At 40.9% G+C, this 8,736-nt stretch overlaps 1 non-coding gene across 1 annotated transcript; it reads left to right on the top strand.

The window, feature by feature from the left end:
- The first annotated feature begins 3,783 nt into the window (after positions 1-3,783).
- Positions 3,784-3,891, top strand: LOC112761648 (small nucleolar RNA R71). Its single transcript, XR_003182034.1, has one exon. It is a non-coding gene; the product is annotated as a small nucleolar RNA R71 (small nucleolar RNA).
- Positions 3,892-8,736: the final 4,845 nt, after the last annotated feature.

Raw genomic sequence — 8,736 nt, 5'->3', positions numbered from 1 at the left:
AAGCAATTTGCTCGCTTTGCAGATTATCTCAGGACTCTTGAAATAAAGATTCCATTTGCAGAAGCACTTGAGCAAATACCTTCTTATGCCAAGTTCATGAAAGAGATCTTGAGTCATAAAAAGGATTGGAGAGAAACAGAAAGAGTTCTCCTCACTGAAGAATGCAGTGCAGTCATTCTGAAGAGCTTTCCTGAAAAGCTTAAAGACCCTGGGAGTTTTCTGATACCATGCATATTAGAAGGTAATTGCACCAAGACAGCTTTATGTGATCTTGGGGCAAGCATCAACCTAATACCTGCATCCACTATCAGAAAGCTTGGCTTAACTGAAGAAGTTAAACCAACCCGGATATGTCTCCAACTTGCTGATGGTTCCACTAAATACCCATCAGGCGTGATTGAAGACATGATTGTCAGAGTTGGGCCATTCGCCTTTCCCACTGACTTTGTTGTGCTGGAAATGGAGGAGCACAAGAGTGCTACTCTCATTCTAGGAAGACCCTTCCTAGTAACTGGACGATCCCTCATTGACGTCCAACAGGGGGAAATAACCCTGAGAGTCAATGATGATGAATTCAAGTTGAATGCTGTCAAAGCCATGCAGCATCCAGACACATCAAAAGACTGCATGAAAGTTGATCTTATTGACTCTTTGGTAGAAGAGATCAACATGGCTGAGAGTCTCGAATCAGAGTTGGAAAACATCTTTAAAGATGTTCAGCCTGATTTAGAGGATTCAGAGGACATGAAAGAGCCTCTGAAATTTCTTCTGGAAGAGGAAAAACCTCCTAAACCTGAGCTCAAGCCATTACCACCATCCTTGAAATATGCGTTTCTGGGAGAAGGTGACACTTTTCCAGTGATCAAAAGCTCTGCCTTAAATTCACAGGAAGAGGAGGCACTTATTTAAGTGCTAAGGACACACAAGACAGCTCTTGGGTGGTCCATAGGTGACCTTAAGGGTATAAGCCCAGCTAGATGTATGCACAAAATATTATTGGAGGATAATGCCAAACCAGTGGTTCAACCACAGAGACGGCTAAATCCAGCCATGAAAGAAGTGGTGTAGAAAGAGGTCACCAAATTACTAGAAGCTGGGATTATTTATCCTATTTCTGATAGCCCTTGGGTGAGCCCTGTCCAAGTCGTCCCAAAAAAGGGAGGCATGACAGTGATTCATAATGAAAAAAATGAACTGGTTCCTACAAGAACAGTTACAGGGTGGCGCATGTGTATTGACTACAGAAGGCTCAATACAGCCACCAGAAAGGATCATTTTCCTTTACCATTCATAGACCAGATGCTAGAAAGACTAGCAGGTCATGATTATTACTGCTTTTTGGACGGCTACTCAGGCTATAACCAGATTGCAGTAGATCCCCAAGATCAAGAGAAAACAGCATTCACATGTCCATCTGGAGTGTTTGCTTATAGAAGGATGCCATTTGGGCTATGTAATGCGCCTGCAACCTTCCAGAGATGCATGCTCTCTATTTTCTCTGATATGGTGGAAAAATTTCTGGAAGTCTTCATGGATGACTTCTCAGTATATGGAGACTCATTCAGCTCCTGTCTTGATCACCTGAAACTTGTTCTGAAGAGATGCCAAGAGACCAACCTAGTTTTAAACTGGGAAAAATGTCAATTCATGGTGACTGAAGGGATTGTCCTAGGCAATCAGAAGCTTTCTGGGGCATGCAGGATTCTATATGATGTTTATAAAGGATTTTTCAAAAATCGCAAAACCTCTAAGCAATCTGCTAGCTGCTGACACGCCATTTGTGTTTGGCACAGAGTGTCTGCAGGCGTTTGAAACGCTGAAAGCTAAGCTGGTCACAACACCAGTTATTTCTGCACCAGACTGGACATTACCATTTGAGCTAATGTGTGATGCCAGTGATCATGCCATTGGTGCAGTATTGGGACAGAGGCATAACAAGCTTCTGCACGTCATTTATTATGCTAGTCGCGTTTTAAATGATGCCCAGAAAAAGTACACAACCACAGAAAAAGTATTACTTGCAGTGATTTATGCCATTGACAAGTTCAGATCATACTTAGTAGGATCAAAAGTGATTGTGTATATTGATAGTGGGCTCTCATGGAGCCTCACAGATGTTCAGAGCATTGTTGAGACTCCCCAACACCAAACTTAGAGTTTGGATATGGGAGTTCAACACCAAACTTAGAGTTTGGTTGTGGCCTCCCAACACCAAACTTAGAGTTTGACTGTGGGGGCTCTGGTTGACTCTGTTTTGAGAGAAGCTTTTTATGCTTCCTCTCCATGTTTACAGAAGGATAACCTTGAGTTGTAAACACAAGGGAGTCCCCATTCAATTGAAAGACTAATTCACCTCTGTCAACATCAATCAAAGCTCTTGCTGTGGCTAGGAAGGGTCTTCCAAGGATGATGGATTCATCCTCATCCCTCCCAGTATCCAATACTATGAAATCAGCAGGGATGTAAAGGCCTTCAACCTTTACTAACACATCCTCTACTTGTCCATAAGCCTGTTTTCTTGAGCTGTCTGCCATCTCTAATGAGATTTTAGTGGCTTGCACCCCAAAGATTCCCAATTTCTCTATTACAAAGAAGGGCATGAGGTTTATCCCTGAACCAAGGTCACACAGAGCCTTTTCAAAGATCATGTTGCCTATGGTACAAGGTATTATGAACTTTCCAGGATCCTGTTTCTTCTGAAGCAATGTCAGTTGATCCAGATCACTCAATTCATTAGTGAACAAGGGAGGTTCATCTTCCCAAGTCTCAATACCAAATAATTTGGCATTCAGCTTCATGATTGCACCAAGGTACTTGGTAACTTGCTCTTCAGTAACATCCTCATTCTCTTCAGAAGAGGAGTACTCATCAGAGCTCATGAATGGCATAAGGAGGGTTAATGGAATCTCTATGGTCTCTAGGTGAGCCTCAGATTCCTTTGGTTCCTCAGAGGGAAGCTCCTTATTAATCACTGGATGTTCCAGGAGGTCTTCCTCCTTGGGATTCACGTCCTCTCCTTCCTTTACAGGTTTGGCCATGGTGATCAATTCAATGGCCTTGCACTCTCCTTTTGGATTTTCTTTTGTATTGCTTGGGAGAGTACTAGGAGGGATTTCAGTGATCATTTTACTCAGCTGGCCCACTTGTGCCTCCAAATTTCTAATGGAGGACCTTGTTTCATTGATGAGACTTACAGTGGCCTTAGATAGATCAGAGACTAAGTTTGCTAAATTAGAGGTATTTTGTTCAGAGTTCTCTGTCTGTTGCTGAGTGGATGATGGAAAAGGTTTACTATTGTTAAACCTATTTCTTCCACCATTATTAAAGCCTTGTTGAGGCCTTTGATCCTTCCATGAGAGATTTGGATGATTTCTCCATGATGGATTATAGGTGTTTCCATAAGGTTCACCTAAGTAATTTACCTCTGCTATTGCAGGGTTCTCAGGATCATAGGCTTCTTCTTCAGAAACTGCCTCTTGAGTACTGTTGGATACAGCTTGCATTCCATTTAGACTCTGAGAAATCATATTGACTTGCTGAGTCAATATTTTATTCTGAGCCAGTATGGCATTCAGAGTATCAATTTCAAGAACTCCCTTCTTTATAGGCGTCCCATTACTCACAGGATTCCTCTCAGAAGTGTACATGAACTGGTTATTAGCAACCATGTCAATGAGTTCTTGAGCTTCTCCAGGCGTTTTATTTAGGTGAATAGATCCACCTGCAGAAGTATCCAATGACATTTTAGCTAATTCAGAATATATCCAGGATGGTCCATTCTGAAAGCATGTCAGAAGGATACTTTTTGGTCAGTCCTTTGTTTCTCTCCCAAGCTTCATAGAGGGATTCACCTTCTTTCTGTCTGAAGGTCTGAACATCCACTCTAAGCTTACTCAGCTTTTGAGGAGGAAAGAACTTGGCTAAGAAAGCCTTGACCAGCTTATCCCAAGAGTTCACTACGCCTAGCAATCGTGAGTTTGAAGCTCGTCACAGTCATTCAATCCCAGAGTCCTACTCGGAATACCACAGACAAGGTTTAGACTTTCCGGACTCTCATGAATACCGCCATCAATCTAGCTTATACCATGAAGATTCTGATTAAGAGATCCAAGAGATACTCATTCAATCTAAGGTAGAACGGGAGTGGTTGTCAGGCACGCGTTCATAGGGAATGATGATGATTGTCACATTCATCACATTCATGTTGAAGTGCGAATGAATATCTTAGAAGCGGAATAAGTTGAATTGAATAGAAAAACAGTAGTACTTTGCATTAATCCTTGAGGAACAGCAGAGCTCCATACCTTAATCTATGGAGTGTAGAAACTCTACCGTTTGAAAATACATAAGTGATGAAGGTCCAGGCATGGCCAAATGGCCAGCCCCTAAAACGTGATCACAGGATTGACAATCTCCATGGGATCGACCCTTACTCACGTAAGGTTTATTACTTGGACGACCCAGTGCACTTGCTGGTTAGTTGTATCGAAGTTGTGAATGAAAAACAATTTATTAAGACGTGCGTACAGAGTTTCTGGCGCCGTTGCCTGAGATCACAATTTCGTGCACCACTGGCGTTTTAGTTCAAAATTATTGGCATGTATGGTTGGATTTTGGATGCTACTTCCACAGTTTTCTGGGTTTGGATTGATATAAGAGCCTAGAACTCTTCTCTCCTACCCAGCATGATTTGCCGGGCCTTCTCTGGCATGGTTATGAGCTTCTTCTTCATGGTGGTTTTCTATATTCTCCTCCATGTCTGGTTCAAAATACTCTTCCTCTTCCTCAGCACCAACGACTCTCTTTCCTCTTGCTTCCCTCCTTAATCTAAGGAAGGTCCTCTCAGGTTTGGAATCAAAGGAAGTTGAATTCCCGCTTCTTCTACCTGTCATACAACCAACAAGGCAAAAAGCAAGAAAGAAATTGAATGAAGAGAATACTCTTGTTAGAATGGCTGTTAGTGTGAGTGGCGCAATGTATCAAATAGTTAGTGGGTTAGCTGAACCGAAAAGTAAATAACTAAGGAAATAAACAAAAAAAGAGTAATAGAGGAAAATTGCTAAAACCGGAAGTAAATAACAGAAATGAAATAAACAAAGCAAAAGAAAGTTGGTCAATCTAGTTATCCTCTAACTTAATCATTGTCGATACAAAATCAATCCCCGGCAACGGCACCATAAACTTGATGCACGGAAACTTGTCTCTCAACAAATTTCCATTTGGCAAGTATGCCGAATTGTCGTCAAGTAAAAACTCACAATAAAGTGAGGTCGAATCCCACAGGGATTAATTGGTCAAGCAACTTTAATTAGAGGAATGTTCTAGTTGAGCTAAGCAGAGATTGAATTGAGGAATTGCAGAAAATTAAATGGCGGGAAAGTAAATAACAGAAAATGTAAATGCTAGAGATAATGGTAGAAAATAAATTGCAGAAAGTAAATTGTAGAATTTTAAATGGGGATTTGGGGAGATGAGAATAAAAGTAAATGGAAGAAATTAAAGAGAATGGGTAAGATCAGAAATGGAGGATTCATTGGGCTTAGGAGATGTTACGTGATGCCAGGGCATTTTGGCCAGTTTCACTGACCTTTTCTTTATGGTTTTAAGGTAGTTTCATGCATTTTCTTAGGAAATAAGCAAGTTTTGGGTAAATAATCATTTACATCTTGATTCAAGCAAACATTGTGAATTTTACATGATTTCATGAGAATTATGCATGTCTCATAACTTGGATTAGAGCTTTGATGCACTTTATTGCTTGATTTCAGGACAAAGGAAGTAAGGAAGAACCACATTAGTAGCCACGTTAGTCTAGCTAACGTGACCACTAACGTGGAATGAAGGCTAGCTTGCAACGTTAATGAGAAAAGTGATTGCCAATAACGCCTTCGTGAGCCATCATAGCCCACGTCAGTTGCCACGTTAACTATGTTAACGTGGAAGCTAACGTGGAAGAGAAGTAGAACTCCAACGTTAGTGGTAAAAGTAAGTGCCACTAACATTCCAAAAGGGGCAATTGGCCACGTTAAGAGCCACGTTAACTTAGTTAATGTGAGCTCTAACGTGGAAGAAGAAGATGATGCCAACGTTAGTGACACTCACCTTTGTCACTAACGTTGGACTAAGCCCATATTGGCTACGTTAAAAGCCACGTTAACCTAGTTAACGTGGACTCTAACGTGGAGGGAGCAAGAATCACCAACGTTAGTGACACTCACCTTTGTCACTAACGTTGGATTGAGCCACTATGAGCCACGTTAGTTGCCACGTTAATTACATTAACGTGGAAGCTAACGTGGAGAAGAGGGATGATGAGCCAACGTAAGTGACACTCACCTTTGTCACTAACGTTGGAGATGGCCATCAATACCACGTTAGAAGTCACGTTAACTAGAAGTCACGTTAACCTAGTTAACGTGAACTCTAACGTGGGAAGTAGGGGCGTTCTGAAGCGTTAGTGACAAAGGTAAGTGTCACTAACACTCTCGAAGATTTGGCAAGCCTACGTTAAAGGCCACGTTAACTATTCTAACGTGAACTGTAACGTAGGGAGAAAGGGGCACTCTCAACGTTATTGAAAAAGGTAAACCCCAGTAACGTTTGCGAAGGGCCAAGGGTCAATGTTAGTGGTCATGTTAGTACCACTAACATTGAAGTTAACGTGGACCACTTTGGGTTAGGAACGTTAGTGAAAAAGGTGATTGTCACTAACGTTCTCAACCCCACATTTTCACTTAATGTTAACACCACTAACACCCTAAGCTAAAGTCCCTGCCTACTTCACACTTCCTCTGCAAGTAAAGCTGAGCCCACTGAAGAAGATAACTGCTTCAACTCAAGATCCAAAGGCCCATATCCAAGACTTGAAGAGCCAACTAGAAGATCAGAAGAATAGTATAAATAGGGAGAGCTTTGAACTAGAAAGAAGCTTTTGGGCATTATTAGAATTACTCTCTCTAATTTACTTTCTCTGCACTTTTAGTTTAACTTTTAGAATGTACTCTCCATCTTTGCTTTCCATTCCCAGAGCTATGAACAACTAAACCCCTTTCATTGGGTTAGGGAGCTCAGTTGTAATTTGATGGATCAATAATAGTTTTCATTATTCTTCTTCTTTCTTTTCTCTTGATTTTACTAGAAAACTTTCAATCTTCATCTAATTGAGTAGTTATCTTGGAAAAGAAGCTATTCATACTTGGATCTCTTCTGAACCTTGGAAAAGGGATGAAGAGATCATGCTAGAAATATTTTCTCATGTTGGACCAAATTGGGGTTTGGGCGGATATGGTGACATATAATTCTCCCAATACTTTGATTTGGAAATACATGTGGTATAATCAGTGACCACACTTCATCTCTTCTCATGAGCAATTAGACCAAGGAATTGGCTATTGATCTGATTTGAGAGATTGAATTACCAATGAATTGGAATTCAATCACTTAAGATTGCCAAGGAGATCAATGAATGCATTGATTGAGGAAGAGATGAAAATGAACTTGATCCGGAGAATGCAACATCTCCTAAGCCCAATGAATTCCCCATTTCTGATCTTACCTATTCTCTTTACTTTATGCCAATTACTTCTATGATCATCTTCCCCATTCCCATTTACAATTCTGCAATTTACTTTTCGTCATTTATTTTCAGCTCTTTATTTCCAGCATTTACGTTTTCTGCTATTTACTTTCCTGCCATTTAATTTTCTGCAACTCTAAACCACATTCTGCTTAGCTCAACTAGAACATTCCTCCAATTAAAGTTGCTTGACCAATCAATCCCTGTGGGATTCGACCTCACTCTTTTGTGAGTTATTACTTGACGACAATTCGGTATACTTGCCGAGGGAGATTTGTTAAGGGACAAGTTTCCGTACATCAACTTTATAGCGCCGTTGCCGGGGATTGATTTTGTATCAACAATGATTAAATTGGTGGATAACTAGATTGAGCATTTGTTTTTATTTTGTTTGATTTAAGTTCATTTGAGTAATTTACTTTCTGTTTAGCTATTTTCTTCCCTTTCCCTCACTCATTTTCTTAGTTGTTTACAATTCAATCACTAACCCACTAACTGTTTGGTATATTACATCACTCACGCTAATAGCATTTCTATAGAAATTACTATCTGCATCTATCTTTCTGGCTTTTGCCTTGTTGGTTGTATGACAGGTAGAAGAAGCGGGGCTTCAACTTCCTTTGATTCTGAACCTGAGAGGACCTTCCTTAGATTAAGGAGGGAAGCAAGAGGAAAGAGAGTAGTTGGTGCTGAGGAAGAGGAAGAGTACTTTGAACCAGACATGGAGGAGAATATGGAAAACCGTCATGAAGAAGAGGCTCATAACCATGGCAGAGAAGGTCCAGCGCATCAGGCTGTGCAAGAGAGAAGAGTTCTGGGTTCTTACATCAACCCAAACCCAGGAAACTGTGGGAGTAGCATCCAAAGGCAACAACTTTGAACTAAAGCCACAGCTCATCACCCTTGTTCAGAACAATTGTTCATTCGGAGGAAGTGTCCAAGAAGACCCCAATCAACATCTAACCACCTTCCTGAGGATATGCGATACTGTGAAGTCTAATGGTGTTCATCCTGACACCTATAGACTACTTCTGTTTCCCTTCTCGCTCAAGGACAAAGCATCTAAATGGTTGGAATCCTTTCCAAAGGAGAGTTTAGCAACCTGGGAAGATGTGGTGAACAAGTTCTTGACAAGATTCTATCCTCCTCAACGGATCAAC

This window comes from Arachis hypogaea, chromosome 16 (assembly GCF_003086295.3).
Source record: "Arachis hypogaea cultivar Tifrunner chromosome 16, arahy.Tifrunner.gnm2.J5K5, whole genome shotgun sequence".
Taxonomy (NCBI): Eukaryota; Viridiplantae; Streptophyta; class Magnoliopsida; order Fabales; family Fabaceae; genus Arachis; species Arachis hypogaea.
The sequence above is the reverse complement of the archived record's forward strand: the minus strand, read 5'-3'. Positions and strand labels throughout refer to the sequence as shown.